The sequence below is a fragment of the Acanthopagrus latus genome, chromosome 18, assembly GCF_904848185.1.
Source record: "Acanthopagrus latus isolate v.2019 chromosome 18, fAcaLat1.1, whole genome shotgun sequence".
NCBI lineage: Eukaryota > Metazoa > Chordata > Actinopteri > Spariformes > Sparidae > Acanthopagrus > Acanthopagrus latus.
This window is the reverse complement of record NC_051056.1, coordinates 22,577,820-22,597,139: the sequence shown is the minus strand read 5'-3', so window position 1 is coordinate 22,597,139 and position 19,320 is coordinate 22,577,820. Positions and strand designations below refer to the sequence as shown.

General features: G+C 46.3%; 1 protein-coding gene across 1 annotated transcript in view; it reads left to right on the top strand.

Annotated features, from left to right (window-relative positions):
* Positions 1-19,320, top strand: part of tsc22d3 (TSC22 domain family, member 3) — a 38,424-nt gene that overhangs the window by 14,653 nt on the left and 4,451 nt on the right. The gene's annotated exons all lie outside the window — the stretch shown is intronic.

Here is a 19,320-nt window from a genome sequence, read left to right as displayed (position 1 = left end):
GCACGCAAAGGACATATGTGACAAATTAAAGTCAGTTTAAAGCAAATTTAGCTCTTTTTCTTTTGGGGGGTTTGATTTTCGTTCAACTACATGCATAAAAAAAAGATTTAGTGCAATGTGATGTAGTTTTATGCCACATGAAGCATTGATCAGAATGCCCGTTGAGCTTCGGGCAAATGAATGTTGTGTCATGTAAAATACATGCTGTAATAAAAGTAAAACCTTTTCCACCGCAGTGTTTTTGATTCGACATGACATGGAACAAACCACAGAACCCAGCTGTCGGAATTTACTGGGCTTCTCTGCAAACCAAGGATATGGTGAAACTTTAAATTTCTTTATGTTGCAATCGTGTCTCATGATAATACACTGCTTATGCTCTCATTTTATTTAGCAACAAAAAAAGCACCTGGTTAGGGGGTTGGGAATAGTTCCTGTTCGCCTTTTGAATGCCTGTTCGTCATCGCAAACACAGTTGGAGATGTCCAGACGACCTGTTAAAAATAGAAATCTGTTGTCGCTACTAACACAGCTCGAAATTGCAAGGTTTCCTCAAAAACATCCCATGGAATCATGCTTATAAATACTGAAACGCAGTGGCCCCGTCGCAAAGATACCCACTTGTGTCACACTTACAAATGTTGGAACACAGTCGTGAAACTGTGCCGTCCTTCTCCTCCACCTCCCCGTTATGTAAGACAGGTCATGAGAAATGTAACGTGATCGTGATATGTCAGGTTTTGTGGAAATGCCAATATGGCACCTAGCGTGTTTGCAGAAGAGTCAGCTGCCAGCATTTCATCCCACCCGACTGGGCTGAACCTCGCTGCCGTGTCGCAGGTACGTGCCTGAGGGTGAATCCAGTTGACATGTGGGTGACGAAGGTCGCCTCGGACTGGCGTGGTCAAGAGGTGAACGCCCTGGCATTCAAAGCCGTGAAAGATCTGATTTATTGTGATGGCTCCGTCGTATTCCAAGAAAGACTTCTGTTACGTAACAAACAGACAGACGCAGCAGTGTGAAAATGTTGGCAAAACACTGGCAATCCGTCCACCAGAATCATCAGCCTGAACTGGAATTAATATCCTTAAATGTCATCTGAAGCGTTAAGTGGTTATGAGTGAGTGTGAGTGTACCAGAGGCTCTCTTTTTTTTTTTTTTTTTTTGGTTTTGTTTTGTTCACAGGCCCAGTTCCCAGCCCACCGGAGGGAGAGGATGCTATTGTAGCTCGTATCAGTGGGAAATTCAGAGAAACACCCAGATTGAAAAAACAAAGTCTGTCGCTGTTATTCTACAACAGCCAGCGAGGGGTGGATATAAAAGAAAAAAAGAAAGACAAGCAGGATACTTCCTCCAATTCACATTCAAAAAAGGGCTTTCTTGAAGGAGATATCAGATTCAGACGACGCAGTTCTTGTCCCCCTGTGTGTTTTCTGCTCTAATATATCTAGGCCATCGCACGGAAAACAGCATCGCTAAGCGCCTCTCCTGGGGCCCGCCGTTTTCTTTTGTTTTTTTTTTGGGAGAGTGTCTCATTTTCCCCTCTAATGTTGGCATCGTAACAGGCATTTGCATTTTTAGTGAAACAGAAGGAAACAAATGCACCGCTCCTAAACAGGGTGGTCAGCATGCAGGGAGCGTCTTGACATTATAATCTCATTTTCCCTTTCTGAATTGCTCATCTGTGAAATACCTCAGCATCTAAGTTACATCGCACGCTCGCCTATTTCTTTTGTCCCTTTGTTCGAGACCGATTGGTGTTTCTACAACAGAATGCATTAATCCTCAAAAACTGCTCCACCCCCTGCGGTGATAACACCAAACAGAACCACAGGCACCTGCTTGCCACGGACACAGCGAGCCGGGGGACAGGTTTAAGGCTCATGTTCTGCTTATCGCCTTGATCCCGTGCTAAGAGGCTAACGCGTTTTGCAGATGTCGGCACTGTCGCTCCTGCACAACATCCTCCCGGACAACCTCTAAGACGCGTCACCTCCCACACACACAGGTGGGGTTTGATCTGACACTCCCAACTACTTGTCTTTTCCTTTAATTATAACACAGAGCTTGATGATAATAATATGTTGCAATCGCATAAATCTGGACTGCACTGGATTCTAAAGCAGATGAAAGTTTTTGCTGATTGAGTCGTTTCAGCGTTTAGCGCTGAGGTCTCATTATGAAGACTCTATCCCTCCTTCCCTAATTAGAAGGCACTTGCACGCCCCCTTCGTATCTCAAGGTAACCATGTTTTCTGACAGTTTATCTAGAGAACTGGGAGTACAGCCAAAGCCTCCTATCAGAGGAAACACTGCCTAACAACAGCTGTGAAAGCCCTCTCCTCCCTCCCTCCCTCCCTGGCTGCCTCCCCTCTTTCTCCTCCTCTCTGTTTTCTCTTCCTCATTTTTGCATTTTCCTGTTTTGCTGTTTGGTAGCCCTCCCCTTGCTCTCCCTGATACAAAGTGCAGATAGCTGTCCTCAGGCTGCAGGGGCGCAGACGCGCGGTATCTGGTGAACTGATGAAAGGCGATATCGTGGATTGTTTGTTATTGTGCTGATTCGCTCGTCCGTCTGCTCGGCGGTTCTCCACATTCGTTCTCCGACGGTTACTTTCCTTTTCATACACGCAGACAGCTTTGATTAGAATGGGTGAGAAATCCAAACAACATGAAGAAAAAAAACATTGTGGGTATTATTCCGTAGAATGTACAATTTTGAGGCTACTGCTACTTTATACTTTATGCAGGTAACTATTGCACTTTTTACTCCACAAGGTTAATTTGGTGACTTTAGACACTAGTTGATGTGCAGATTGCAGCATCAGAACTCAGAGTTGTGTTTTTTTTATTAGATTTTCCTTTTAATAACACACACATCCATCACACAGAGCCCCCACAAAACAAACAAGCAAACACAAACAAACAAACAAACAGTCACAAGACAGATCCCAGAGATAGTGACTAAATTGTCCACGAGTGGATTGATGGTCGTCCATGTGACCAAAACCAAGTGAGGTTAATATAAGGTCCAGGATAAAGAGCTGATTGGGGAACAGAAAAAGTCAAATTCAAACAGAGTAGAATTAAATCCAGTAAAGGGTCCCTTTAATTCAGTGTTTCTGCAATTGAACCAAAATTATGAAGAAAAACCCCCCCCACTGATTTCAAGATTAAATATGCAATAATTATTCAATAATAATCTTAATATCAAATCCAACAATCAGCCAGGTCGACCCATAATCTACAGTATATACATGTAAAAAAACAGCATGTATATTTTACTTGTACTTTTGAATTGCTTTGACACGACATCTTTGCTCTGGCTCAAGCATGACAGTAATGCTCCTGCTAATGGTACACAAACTACCGCAAATCCATGCGTGAAAAAAAACAAACAACATTCATGCGACGCTTCATGAGCCGTCACACGCCTCTTTCCTCCGCAAATGTAATTTCTCCACATATGCGACGCTTAAACAGACAGAAGGGGTCGGCTGTATGCGCCGGGGTCGCGAAGACGAATGATGAACAAGCGACAAATTGTTTTTCGTACACGGGATTTGGCGATCGTTCTGAGGATGATCATGTTTTATTTATCGCTGTTAAAGACCAACCAGGGCACCCGTCGCTTCAGCTGAGGGGGCGACCAAACATGATAAAGTCAGGAAAAAGTAAAGTGATCGTGATTATCACACTTGGTTTTCAGCGGATTGCCTGTTCACTGCTGTTTTTTTTCTGGCCTGCCCCTTTAATTGCAGACTTACCTATGAGGAAAGACATCATTAATAACTAATAACACCTTAAATGTTGCATTATACAATGTATTTTTCTGCATTAAGTCAGGCATGTTTACACTATTTACACATGTACATTACTGATAATCCATGTAGCCTTACCATAAAGCATCACCCTATACTTTTGACCTGGTTGTCACATATTTAAGGACTTGTGTTTCTTTTCAGTCAAACGGAGCGAGCGTTGCCTCAGTATGTGCTGCGCCCACTGTAAAGGAAACACGCCTATCTTGCAGCACTTCCTTGACTTTTATGGGCGTGTCTGAAAGTGTTAAATCTGCCTGAACATGGGTCACTAATGTCATGTAATTCTTATCATGCATCTGTGTATGCGCGTACGCTATGGGCTGCTTCACACAAAGGCAGTTTGTTCTGAGCAGTTTGAATAGGAGAACACCTGCAAGTTGCTGCACGGTGTGAGTTTTCCACCGAGAAGATTTCGCTTCGCTGCAACAGATGTCTGGTTTTACCTTAGGAATACAGCCCCCGGCCTGCAGAGTAAACGCAAGAGCCTGAGTTGATTGTGCAGGAGGCTCGGTGTTGTTTCACCACTCACCCCTCCCTCCCTCCCCGCATCCACACGCAGGTCACAGTGACATACTCAGACTCAGCAACACCTGTGGCTGAAAATAGGTGAGCGTGTACCAGACGGCAACGGGGAAGGGGAGGAATATGACGAGACAGGTCAGAGACAGGATAATTACATTGAGACAGGGTGAGGCCGTCCTGAAGCACGCCAGTCAGATGGGATTTACAGCTCGGAGTGAAAGAACAGGACTGACAATAGCTGTTAGAAGAGGAGGAGGAGGAGGAGGAGGTGTGAGAGACGAAGAGACAGCAGGACAAAGGACCGTGCACAAGGTGGCAGACAAGACACAGTTACACGAAGCCACTCAGCGCTCCCTCAAGAAAAAAAATATTCTAGAAATCAGTGGCCGCACAGAGCCGCTGTTATGATTTGCTCAGGGTGTCCGTGTTGGAGAGGTTGGCAGCCGCTCGGCAGGCGCCACATCGAGGCTCCTTCCTCTGCGGTCGGACCCTAATTACAGCCTCTTCCAAGAGAGAACACCGCAGTCATTAAAACTGGCGTGAAGAACACAATCAGTCACACGGGCTGGAAAACAAAGATAATGACTTGCTGTTTTTTGACTGTGTGTGTGTTCTTTATTTGCGTGTGTGTGAGTAGGTCAGGAGTTATCCAGTGGGTGTGGGAACCTGCGAAATACCCCGATTTGGTTTCAGTTCTGCAACTCCTGAAATACTTCCTCAAAAATTCTACCTCGTGTACCTTAACTGACACCAGTTTCGTTTGCGATTCGTCGCTTCATTTACTGTAATAACAAAGCGGGCCGAGTCGCTTCAAGTGATAAAATAAATGGCCTATCTTTACTGGAATCTATAAAGATGACAGGAAATCTTGCACACTGAAAGGTGAAAGGCCGCATTTCACCGTCGATCCCAGAAATGTGGCAATTTAAATTCCATCGGCTGCATACTTAAAAATTTGACAGCACAGTTGGATGGAGTGAATGATGGGTAAATGCTTTGCTGGCACGTCTCTTGCTCCCGTGTGCAATAATTCTGCAAGCTTAGCCCGTCATATTTACTCCTATTTCATGATGTGCTGCGGCGTGCACGCTTGCTGTTGCAGGGCCGATGCCAAAGACAACCCTGGATCGCTTTCCAGTAGTGTTTGACCTCGCCGACCTCTCAGTCTCTTCCTCTTGCTGAGCTCTTTTCTGGATAGTTTTAATTGCTTTCCAGGGGAAGCGCATCTTGAACGCTTTGTGCCGATATGAACTCTTCCCCCTCTAGACTTCACCTCGCCCCGCCGAGGCAACCTCCACGCCGTTCCCATTCCTTTTCCCTCACCTGAACTCTGTGATTTGGGTGTGAAGATAAGGTGACAGCTTTCTGGCTCCCAAACGCTGCTTATGTCTGCCATCAGCTCATCTCCAAAACAATAAAGTGCTTTTACGCACTTCTCCTCGCCCGCGGGCCAGATCTGATAAGCGTTTTTACGTCAGACCCGGTGCTCGCTCCGGATGATCTCAAGCAATCATCTCCTTCTTGTCTTTTTTTTTTTTTTTTTTTTTCATCGTGCACATCTCAAAATGTTTGATTGGTGACATTTTCTACGATTGGGTTTGCAGCGTTAATCCCTAAAATCTCCAAAATCTCCAAGAGCATTTCATCTCAAAGGTGCACTTAATCCGGCGAGAAAAACAGCTCAGTCCTCAGCAAAGGTGTCATGTAAAGGAGGGTAAAGCAGCTCTCTATTTCAGTCGTAAGAATGTGACCGGTCGCCTGCCAAGCGCTGTAAACCTACACGTCCAGACAGACAAAAAAAAAACCGTGCACGCTCACTTGTTGTCTGCAGACGTCAGGGACTGTCTACGTGTCCTGTTGCGTGTTTTGTCCTTTTTGCATGCATACACGGTTATGACTATCTCAGTGTTGTTACTGCCCCATGCTTGAGCGCACACCTTCAGTTTCATGGGCGTGAGAGTGTGTACCTGGTGTGCGCCGCTTGCGTGCAAAGAACAGATAGAGCTCAGGAGTGAACTTTGGACCTCTCGGGTACCCGCTGGCTGGAGGCCGTCCAATTTAGCCAGCATTGTTTACCCTGAGCCTTTCATACAGCGACCGGGATGGCAGAGCGTGTTTGCTCACTCTCCGGCGCAGCCTCGAGACCAGGAAAATGACATCTCACAAGGACAATCCCTCTTGTGTCCTCTGACGGGCTTCCAGTTCAAGAGTCGCTTCAAGTGGAAGTATTTCCTGTTTGTTTCGGTTTCTGTTTGGGGGGAGAGGGGGGGAGACTGAACCTGAACGTTGCTTTCAGCCAGTAAAGAGAACAGTTCTCTTTGTGGAAATCCAAATGAGTTGAAAAGAGTGGCGGAGAATCCATCACAGCCGCGAGCAGTACGCGAAGTGTTCCCTCTGAAACTCGTCCCCAACCTCGCAACCGTTTTGGCAATTATTCAAAACAGTTTTGTTTTTACAAAGTAGTGACACCATTAGAGTGATTATTCAGCAACGACAGCATAACTTTGCCGGCTTAATTCAAACATTTGCATTCATTACAGAGCGGCATGCTTAATGAGCCGACAAGTGCTCTCGAGGAGAATCCCATTAGAGAAGACAAGCTCCCCCCATTTGTTTTGTCACGGCGGCACTTATTGTTCAAAGTAGCCTGAAAGCTAACACAGATGGAAAACGTGTGTCTCACTGAAGGCGATGCGTTGTGTTTATTTTATCAACGCGAGGTGAAGCTGTCACCTCACAGCGCTTGTGTCGGATTCTCTGACTTCATCATTGCACTGGGTATCCTGGAGTTGAGGTCTTATCAGCTCTGCTGCACATCCACCAATGGACGGTGACCAAAAGTAAAAGAAAAAAAAAAAAAAAAGACCTCAGATGACCAGTCAGTGATGCTGGTAGGACTTGCGTCTCTTTCTGAGGGGGCAGGCCCTCCGGCTTTTTGAAGGCAGGATAGGCTGGGGTTCCTGTAAACTGCCAAACAAGCTCCCGGCTCAGCTCAGCGTCGCACAGCGCTGGATATCACTGTGCTCCAGGTTTATTTGGATCCAACAGAAACGTTTGATGCTGATCCTTCCCCTGGCCTGAGTCACATCCTGACAAAAAAAGAAAAAAAAGTGTTACACAATAAATCCTGCCGAGCTGATATCAATCACAAGCAAAAACAAAAGCGGAATTTGTGAGGTCAGGAGAGTTTGCATGGCCTTCAGACTGCAGAGGAATGAGACAAAGCTGTAAATGAGCCCGTGTCAGCTGCCTGCTTTTCAAATGGCGAGTGGTCAGAGGCAAGGCCAGTTTATTTGTATAGCACAGTTCAGACACAAGGCAACTCGAAGTGCTCTACAGGGGCATAAATACTACATTAGAAGATGCTAAAAAATGGGTTTAAAATGCATTAAAAACAAGTAGGAAGACATCAAGAAACAAACAACTTAAGAAATAGGCAAGTAGGCTCAAATAGAATAGGTAATAAAAGTCACAGTGCAGTTCACAGCCTTAAAACTGCTTCAGTGAAAGGACGTGGCAAACAGAAACGTCCTCAGTCTTCATTTGAAAGAGGTGAGAGTCGGAGCAGACCTGCAGTTTTCAGGGAGTTTGTCCCAGATATGAGGTGGCTTCTCCATGTTTGGTTTTGACCAATAGACGCACACGCTCCAGCCACATTAACCAAACCAAGTGAAACATCACTTGAACATCATAAAACTGTCACTGGATAGTAAAAATACGACAAGGACACGGTGTCGTTGACACGATGCACTCGGACACTGTTCACCAGCACAGCACGCTCAACCCTGCAAGCGAGCGACCCCAAGTTAATCAGTAGCCGCGTAGGAAACCATGCAGTCGAATCTGACTTACGTAAACTGGGGGTGAAGTCACGGAGTTTATTGTTACATATGCGCCGCACATACTGACCCTGCAGTTTGTTGTGCAACTGCATGTCACCGGTTTGCAGATTAGTTCCGTGCAGGCACGCATTAAGATCCAGGGCAGATGTGGGAGTGAAACGTAGAAAAACACTAAAGATAGCGTCCGCACTGATGCAGCGTGAACGGAGGATGAGATCTGGTTATTCTACTGATTATTGTACAAGGGAGAAGTTCATCTGCGCAGCTCTGGGGAAAGAGATACCATGTGCATTTATTTATACACATGCATGTCTGTACCATGTTTTTACATGAACCCACGGTTGTTAGTTTTTTTTATTTATTCATTCATTTCTTCTGTTTACGAGCCCTGGGAAAATTAGCTGCTAGCTCACCCTGGTGCAATTACTTTTAATTGTGCTCTGTCCCCTGTAAAAATAAACAATAAAAACTAAATGAAATGATTACTGCTTCATAAGGAACATAATATAATAATGCTTTTCGACATTAACTTTTTTTTTTTGTACAAACAGGAGGCTGTAAAAACCTAATTATTTTCACATCAGTGGGGATCTTATGTTGTGTGGTGCCGTGTTATTACACGGGTCGACCGATTTAAAACACTCAGGCGGATTAGGACCTTATCAGGGATTTAACAAAACAGATAAATCGACGCCGAGGCTGTCCTTACTTCTTTTACTTTTTACTTTCTAGTGCAATGTAATTAACGCTAATAACTCGTCATTAACTTTCCAGAATGTAGCCGTGTGCACGGTGATGTAACGTGTGCATTTACGGCCCGAACATATTTATTTTACAGTCTTCACGCGGGTGGCCGACATCTGGATACGCCTCTCAGTTTTTTTTTTTTCTCCTTCAGGAGACGTGGCTGCCTAAATTGCTAAAATTCTCATTAACGTTTTTCTTTTTTTTTTTTTTTTTCCTCAGAGCTTTCTTCTCTTAAACTGCTGCTTGTTTTCTCTTTAAGACCCTGCAAAAAAACAAAACAAAACCGGGGGCTCCGAGACATCTGGCCGCATCTCCGTCTGTCTGGGGCCGTCCTCTGTCGGTAGGGGATCCTCACCACGCGGACAGGCTGAGGAAACATTCTGTACACCGTGTTCTCTCCATCCTCAGTCCTCCTCCAGCGTGCGCCTCTGAGGGACTGCACAGTCCTATTGTCCTGAGTTGAATATTTAGAAGCGGTGAGTTATATGAGGTGCAGAATGTAAGCGAACTCTCCGCTGCACCACTTCACAGCTGCGCTCTGAGTTATATCCGGTCCCCCTTTTTGAGAAGGGGGGGGGGGGGGTAGTAAAAGCGGCCTGTGAATGGATTTAACACAATCTGTAGGCTCGGTTAAATTTATGCTCATATTTACATATGAACGCGGCGTGGCTGGAGGTCCGGCTGCAAGGACGCTGTGCCGGTCCAAGTTTTGAACAGTGTAAGCCCAAAGATCCCTGCAGGAACATTAATGATCCGGACAGTACGTTCAGTCCCAGGAAGAAGTGATCTGTGTCCTGTTTCCATTCATTTCTGCTTTTTGTACACTTTTGAAAAGCACCGTTGTCGATTTTTGACGTTCTCTATGATACATCCTCACGTTGCCAGGGTCTGTATATGAAGTAGCTCATTTGCATGTCATCGCTGTTTATATTTACAGCTCTTCGGCTTTAGTCGGAGCACCCTTGTGTGGAGGGCTGATTGAATTACGATCGTTTCTGCGGTCTTGTAGAAAGAGAACAATATGATGTGTTTGGCTTGCAGAGATCAGTGCATGGCAGCCGGGTGAGACTTCCTCGGGCTAATGTGGGTAACTGAGTAGACACGCATCTGTGGTCGCTGCTGTCTACGAGGCAATAGACTTCATAAGAAGGGGATTTTTACAAGTGGTTTTACAAGGAAAACAGTGATATATTCGAAGACTGGCTGATAATGCCAAGCGCTGGTGATGCCAGGCACCGCAGGGCAGGAGCTGATCGACAAACAAAATCAAACACGTTAAGTCAATTCTCAGCTTTAATTCAACAAAAGGTACTGCATTAATTATCTACTACTACATTTAATGCTCATTCCCATAGCTGTTAACGCGCTTTCCCTCGGCAGTGACCGCCAATGACTTGTCTCCGTTCGTCCGTGGGAAATTAGTCATTGCTCCATCGTCATCTCGCAGGTGACAGAGGATTAGCTTGAATGCCCAGCGGAGGAGCCTGCAGGAGTCTGTGGGAACGACTCTGTGTTTGGATGACACTGACAGCGAGCGTTAGCAGGGCGCCTGTCATCCAGTTAAATCCAGATCGCGCTGACGAGGCCGTACGTGCGCGAGCGGGCGCGTATGCGAGCGTGCGGCCCGACCGCATGCGTCGACACGCGAGAAAAACATGAGCGAGCACACAAACACGCACCGGGGGGCGGCTCGTCGAGGGCCCGGTTCCCCTCAGTGCTGTCCCAGTTGCTGGTGACTGGGGTCACACAGCTGCAAGCTATGGAAAAAAAGAAAGAAAAAGACGAGGGGAAAGTGGGGAGATGGAAAGACGGAGGCACAGATTGAAAGGTGGTGGTAATGATAGAGTGAGGGATACTTTGGAGGAGAAAGAAAGGGGAAATTATACGTGGGTGAAGGGGAAGAAGGTTAGAAAAGGAAAATATAATTATGCTGCTTCTGTCGCCTGTTGAACTCAAACCAAAGACTGCGCCGGGATCAGTGAAAAACCAAAAATACTTATTACTTTTCATGAAGATACTCCTGCGTCTTCTAGTCCCTCACTGAAAGACAGATTCAGAGTTTGAAATAGTGAACAGAGCCACCGGGTGTGATAAGTGAAGCCAGTGCACAAGAAACTTAAACCTGCATTCTGTCTTATGTCCAGCTGGGGGAAGACGCCACTGGTTGCAAGAAGAAAGTCTGATTGCGTGTAAGACTATGAGAAAAAGACCCCACTTCTCACATGATTTGTGACGTTAAGTAATTGATTTAACAAGGAGTCATATTCTTCTTCAATGCGGCGGTGTTTTCCATTCAGTCTGTAACGTAGGGAACGCTTCAGGAGCCGTGGCATCCATGAGATCTGTCTGATTCCATCAGGATATCCCCCCCAAACTCCTCACTCTTGACTATGGAGACAAAAATGGTGATGGCCATAGTAAGTGATAACTCAAGGCTTTGATAGTCCACAAACACTTAGCTGACACAACAGTGGGTTTACACTTGGTTTGACTGTGCATATAAAGGCTAATTTATGCCCTCTCTCTGTCATTGTAACTATGCTTGTCGGTGACCACCCCAAGATTTTTTCAGGGGCCCCTTCTGGCCCACGTATGAAAAAATTCCTGTGGGCGCCTCTGTCCCCTCTGTCTAATGTCGAGCATAAACGTGCCTGAAAGATGCCTCAGCCATCGCTTGGCAGCATCTATTTACTAACGGCACAGATGCTGCCAGCCTCCTCAGTGCCAGCCTCTGATAAACACGGCATTTTTTTTTTTTAACGACTTACTGATGTCAAGCGTCCACATGCAGCATGTTATAGCCCAGACTGAAGACAAGTAAAACCTGCCGACTCAGAGCTGTGTTGCCCCGCCCCGGAGAACAATTCTATAGAAGTATCAGTTCGCTTCACAGCGCGTACGACTTCCACGTCTCAGTGTCACACCGGTCTCAAGATGGATTTCGGTGCAGTACGTACTGTATCCGAGCGAGTCCGATGTCAGAATTCTCCCACTGAAGGAAACTCAGACGAGACATGGATACACTCAACCGCACCATCCACAGCAGCTGAGGTGCACTGTACGCTACAGTAACATAGGCAGAGGAACAGAGACAGATGGCACTGAACTCTGTAACCTTTTGTTCTGGGACGCGATCCAGCCAACAGTGCGTTTATCACAGGTGCCATCCAAACTGGCCGCCGTCCAACCTTTTGAGCAATACTATGAAAACTTTGGAGCGAGCAAACACGGCACGTTTCACAAGGAGGAGCTTCAACCCACTTTTCTAAACTCGTTTTACATTAGAGAACTCAAACAGATTTTTTGTTGGCGCACACAACACCAGACAGACGAAAATAACGAGCAATCCCGACAGCTCTGTCGTAGAGCGCTGTGGTAAACCAGACGACCCGAAACGAGTCGAAGGGCCTTGACACGGCTAATCACAATGTTCACTGCTATTTAACACTGCACGGTCAGTTGAGTCCCTCACCTCTGACCTTTTGCGGAGCATCCGCGGAGCCATTAGCGAGACCACTTAACTGCATCTACGTCCGCGGACTCTAATGCCTTGTCTTTCAGCACACAGAGTCATCTTGTGTGTGCGTCTTCACGTGTACACATGTTTGCACTAAAACACAGATGGGAATCCTACGGCCCAGGACATACTGTTATTTCTTTTTCTAGGGGGGATGCGGGGTCGGGGGATGGATGTGGCGTGTCAAAAGGGCTCACCATACTGCGACACACACACACACACACACACACACACTCCTCTGGGCCCTCACTCCACTTCAGTGTTTTCACGGTAAATTTAGCCAGGACATTCTCCCCGTTATATCACAAGGTAAATCTTTACATTACGGCCTGAGGCTGTCCGGCCTCTGCTGAATCACAGTCTGGTGCCAGATGCTGCGAGGTCCCCGAGCTTGTTAGCTGTAATGTACTGCACGCAGCACCATTTGCTGTAGTGCTGTTTGTCCTGCCGTAAACTGCCATTAGTGTCAGCGAAAGGCCACTGCAGACGGACTCATTATCATATCATACGAACAGAAAATTAGGCGTATTAATTTGCGGTAGGCCGGGCATGAAAGCGGGTCGACGCATTGGCTCAAGAAGTGGAGTTAAACCGCCTCTTGTCTGTAGGTAAGGGCGCAGAATTTAACATGTCGCCCCGGCAGATGTTACATAACAAAGGAGACGTAACGGGACTGAATGCAGATGCTGGAAAGTGCAGATGTTAGCAAATGCACACACACACATAGACATACATACACACACCTGCCTGTGTTGTCTTCTGGTTGTGTAACGGCTGCCTTTAGGGATGTAGAGAGGAAGACGTGATTTCTCTGTTTCCGACCATGCAAATCATAATTAAACCCTTTTTTTTCTGTAGCTAAGTACAGCCTATTAAAAAGTTGGTCCTTCGGGCGCCTGTAACCGACGTTTAGCCGAACTGCTTTAACGCAGCCGCTCCGGCTCGCAGCAATGCTGCGCTTATGACATAACATTGTAGCTCTTAAAGCCTCAAAGTAACATATAATCATCCTCAGAAACCTGGTTTTTACTGTCATTTCAAACATACAGGATGTACGAAATCACCGCTGGCGCGAACAGCAACATGTCACAATCGTTTTTTCTCTCTTTACTCACAGTCTTTCTGCAGAGATTCAAGGAAATAAATCGCCTTGTCAGACACGCTGTACTATTCTCCTGAAGGGGTTGCGTGTGTGTGTTCCCTCCTGTGTTTGTGTTGCACAGACAATACTGGTCATGAGTATGAGAAGGTAATTGTCTGTTGGTGTGTAATTACGTGGCACCACCGTGTGTGGCAGAAAGAACAAAAACAAGAGCGGTTTGCAGAAGACGAGCATACAGAATCTATAATGTGAGCTCCTCTGGTCCCTCGCTCGAGGCAGTAAATTGTAAGTAAGTAAATGCAGACGTTTGGATATCTAAAGATAAGCACTACATTAAGAAGAGTATAATGTTAATAATTCGCATAACTTGCTGGATGTCTTTTCGTGTTTTGAGCAATGAAAATACCTCTTTGAAATTGGAGACAGAGGCAAGAAAGAATATTTTTTTTCAAAAACCCCTCCAACTGCGTCTAGATGACTAAGCCGAATACAATAGGATTAAATGTTCTCGGTTCGGAAAACGCATCGCTCCTGACACCGATGGGTGTAAACACGCCCGAGACGAGACATCATTTCCCCGTGCCCATTCAGAGGCGGCGCAACCGCTGCCGAAAAGGAAAAATAACCTGAATAATCGCGGCGTCCGTGAGAACCTGACCTGGGTGAACCTGAAATGAGGAAATGTGAAAGGCATTTTGTTGACTTGGAGAGACGTGTGGCAATAATCACCTCAGGGAGCGATCTGCGGGTCAGGACGGGGTGAGACGAGCCACTTTTGGTTATTTAACTGCAAAATCAAAGTGCGTTCATTCAAAAAAGTAACTGTATATTCCTCAGGATGTTGTGCACCCATGAGAATCTGACTATGAAGTTTTGGAGCAACGACCGATCATAAAATAAGAAGTCCAACGGCACAACTTGCCCCAACGTTGGAGGTAGAATGAGCCCTCCGCAGTTAAACGGCTATTTATATTAGATACAAGTGATACTGGTTGTCTCTCATGCTGCCTATTGGCTCTCCCCTCTATAAATTATTCTCATTGTCTGTAATATGATACTCTTATTACTCTGAGGTCATGCTGTAGACTCTGATTGTTGTTTATATCCAGGACGGCCTTGACTGACATTTAAATTAATCCCACTTGTGTCCTCTGAGGTTCGTCTTTAATCATAACAAGAGATCGCAGTATTCAATTTCGTCTGATGATAAATTGCCAATATGCAAATGTTAAATATCGAAGAATGTTTCTTTGCAAAAGGAACATGCAGAAACTTGTTGTCACACGGCTGTTTGTCAGTTAACGCCGCACTCCGTCTGCCCGTGCATCGCAATCTTTGTGTACAGTATCAAATGTCAGAAAAAACCTCAAACGGATTAAAGCGGAGGCTGGAGGTGTGAGACGTGAAGGCACAACTGTCAGGACTAGAAAGCGGCGTGCAATTAATCGTGACGGGAGTGGCTCGGCTCTCCAAACATTAGTGCATTAATTACGCTCCTGCTGACAAACACGGCTTACTGAAGCTGACAGAGCCGCTTAATCGCAGTTTTTAAAGTGTTTGGGGGGAGGATTTGTGAACAACCCCGCGCGTAATCTCTATGTTGCATAAGAAACCGCTGAGCTAATTCATCGTGCCTCGGCTTGATTTTACATATAAATTAAGAGCAGTTGTGCAACAGATTCTCTGCGGCGGAGAGGCCTCCGACACAGTGCGAGACGCATCTGTGATGCTCGCCCTTGTTGGGCAGCTCTTGAAAGCCTATTGTGATATACGGGGAGCACGTTTTGTTTCGCATCGTGGAAGAATGGCCCGACTAAATTGTTTTCCTACACACACACCACCGGTTAACGAGACTTAGTGATTGCTCCTTTCAGGTACGCTCAGAGAAAGATGACAGCCTGAAAAAAAAAAAAGAGATGCTCGAATGGCCCTTTGCAGAAAATGAAACAACCGGCTCCCTCGATCACTTTTTCTTTGTGACTCCGAGCTATTGTGTCCCCCCCTCGGACTGGAGTCGCATCATACAAGTGCCAGTCTGAGCGTGGCACTCACAGTTTATGGCTGCACACCCAGAGGTGCCCGCCAGTGCCTTCAATTGTCTCTTTGTGCTCTGAGAACGCAAGTTGTTGAAGAACAAACGACGGCCGGGCACCGAGAGAACGGTCAAAAGTGCTCCTGCCTCTTCATTCGGGAAGCCAGGATGGGACAGTCGCAGGCGCGTCCCGCCGAGGTTCCTCACTTTGGGGTTATGCCACCCTCTCCCAGGACGGTGTGCGCCCTCCGCCTGGCCGAGCCGCCCCACAGGTTCTGCTGTCACTACCAGCACTTCAGCTTTCCTGAGAGAGCAATGAGCTACTCGCCTCCGTACTCACCGAGTCTGTTCAAGAGGCCCGAGCGGCGGTAAGTGTGGAGGGGCAGTCAGAGCGTCTGTCTTGTGTTGCATTACAGAGAGATCAAGAACGAGATGGATGATATCGGCAGTGTAGTGTTGGGGTTTTTGAGTGCAGTGTCATGTGCTGGCTTTGATTACAGTTCACGTGTATGGCCACGCTAAGAGAAGCAGCAAGGAACAATTCTCTAGATCCAGCGTGTTTAAACTCACGTCGTGCCACAGCAACGCATCATTTTTCTGATGTAAACCTTCAAGATTGTGATGTTGAAAGTCAGTCTTTTATCCGATTTCCACTAATGATGAAGTACACTGTTGCGAGCACGGAGTGGGAGGCAGGCAGCGGGTGATGTCTCTGCCCGTCCGTGGATAACAGTGTCAGCCCAGTCATCGTCTTCTGCATGTGAGATGTGGCCCTGTCGCATAAAGTAATATTACATGCAATCCAGGGGCAGAAATTGACATCCTGTTAAATTTATTGAAAAACCTCATGAGCGGGACCAAGGCCATATGTCTTGTTTCTATTCATGGCTCTGGAGACTCATAGGTGATGTGATAATGATGACCGCCGCTGGGTGTCCTGGTGTATGCAGAGTGTTCAGTATTCATTGGCTGTAGCCGGTCGTGTTGCCCACACTGACAGCTTCCTCTGAGACAGCCTCTGGCTGCAGCCTATGGCAGGGCTGTGTGTTCTCAGCCCACACTCTCACACACACCATGCATTCCTAATTCCTGTGCGAGTGCAGACGGGAAACAGCAAAAAACGAAAAAGAAAAGGCCTCTTTCTGACCGTGAGGTTATCTCAAGTGAGTTGTTTTTATATTTCTCCGTGCCCTTCTTCCTCTTCTTATTGGGCTGTGTTGTGTACATCTTGCATTCTGCACATCAGAAACCACAGAATAACAAAAGGATGTTGGCGGCACGTCTCGACCTCATTCTATTCTCCAGCCACTGGTGCAGATGAATCACAGAATTATATAACGCGGTTGGCTCTTGCACAAGGGACATCTGATGGAAACCGTGGCCCATCGCCTGGCTTCACAGTGACTCACTGGATTTGGCAAACGCCAAACATGGTCAGGCAACGAGAGTTCCTGAGAAATATGGGGGACATCATGACTGTAAAAAAGCAGCATGCAGTAGGTCGACGCCTGTGGCACTTAAACCGTTTGGAGCCATTTTTAAACCACAATTGCCTTTTTTGTGTGCTTAAAAAAAACAAAAAAAACCTTCCATTGCTAAGATTTGTGTTCACGCAGTTATTCAGCTGTGATTAAAGCAGACAACTCATGAAGGTCACAGGCATCCCATTCTTCACCGTCCTCTCCTTACTGCATGTGGCTCATTAGGTGTATTTTGCCCGAGCCGGGCGCAGAGGCTCCCCGCTGTTTGTAGTTTCTATCTGCGCATCTGAGCCGAGCCACGGGCGATCGCCGCGGCTCGCCCCTCTCCTAAGCGGGACCGCTATCACAGCGGGGCGAGGGTAATTCACCAGCCCCTCGTCACCAGAACAGGGCCTGATATTAAACCTGGCAGCTGTGCGGGAGCAGCGCGAAATCTGAGATGACAGCCACTATGGGCCCTAATGCCCAGCCAGTGTGCTCCCTGCTCAGCCCCGTCAGGCCCAGCGAAAGTCAGCCTTTCCACTCTAATTGTCTTGTTATATAACAGAAGTCCCTTTTTCTCCCAAAAACATGGGCCAGCCTTAGTTTACTGTGCAAAGATTGGAAAAGTCGAGGGCCCCTACACGCAAGTTCTCTTTTCCTGTGCGGTGCCATCTTTCAGGGGGAAAAAAAAAACCGAGGTGCTCTTTTTCCAAACATTATTCATACTCATTTATAATGCACAGTATGGCTATCATGGGTTTATATACGAACCAAACGTAACGGCTTCTAGTGTCGGGGGCCCCACGCTGGAGAGAATTTTTCCATAAAGAGTTATCATGACTCGCCGGTGACGCTCCAAAAAACAGGCTGTTGGTGTTTTGGAAAGGAAAGTTACGACGCAAACGAGGGCTCCGTAATAGAAATTTAATTGGCTTACAGTCAGCGTTGAATCTGATGATGGCAACAATAAAAGGAGAACATAATGTGACAGCTGAGGGACGCCGAGCAATTACATTAGAGCTATTAAAAACCCTGCACCTCGATGAAAACAAAGATCTGTTGCTCAATAGCAGAAAAGTCTGTGTGGAGGGGGGGAGGTGGAGGGAGGGGAACATGAAGATAACAGCAGGTATGTTTTCCCTCTCTGTTGTCTGTGGTCGGCTTTCGAACCGCTGAGTGTTTACTACACTTCGCAGGGAGCCCTCGTCGGAAAATAAGTAAGTTCAAAAGAATATCCAAGGGGCAACAGGTGGCGGACATGTGCCCCTTCCTATGAGCAGATATGATGCAGTCAAATGTCTTTGCTCTTATTCAGTCCACACATGGGAGTGAACTTCAGTGGCATCAAAACTAAAAAAAAAGAAACAGGTGAAGAACATGAAGGAAACAAGAATGGCATGTGAGCAGTGTGACCCCAACAATCCCACTCACTTTTTATTTTTTGTAAATATCTTATTTTTGTCTGTTTATTAACTTTATGCATATTTGTCTGACCCTTTTTCCTGCACTTGTCGCATCTTGAGCTGTTGCAACGAGCGAATTTCCCCCGTCATGGGAGATAAAGTCTATCTAATCTAATCTCAATGAATATAAATATTTAATCGTGTGTTGGGAGTTGGTAAAACATGAATGTATGATGAGTGTCCTTGAGAAAATTTTCCATACGTTTTACCGAACGGGGAACAAACAAAACCCTGGGATCATTGCACTGGTGGATCCAGGAAAACATGCACGGGGGAAAATTCCACAGTAAACACCGTGTCCCTGAACAAAAGGCCCGGCCATGAATGAAGGTCCCCACAGGGGCCGGTGCATTCTACACTTTCACCACCAGAGGCCGATAGAGTTCAGACATAGACCCAAGAGGGGAAATTTACCGGGAGTGAAGATGGAAAAATACATGTGTGGAGAGTCGATTATGCACATGTGCAAATGGTACAGGACATGCCGTCTGAAACCGCGAACTATAACAAAACAACAATTAAAGTGACTGGGAACAGGATGTGAAAGGGGTGAAAACTTCAGGGGAGCGTTTGTGGGATTACTGATGTTCGACACGCTTTAAGTCAGCGAATAAATCCTTTAAATTCAGGCTCCACGCAGTCACATAAAACATGATGACCCTGAAAATAAGTCTTAATAAACAAGTGTCAGTGATTGGCGTGACGATCAGGTGACACAGATCCTCATGACATGCGTAATCTCTCTGTGGCCCAGTCGAGTTTTTGTTGTTGTTATTATTTATTTTCTTTGATGAGCAACGCGAGTGATTGG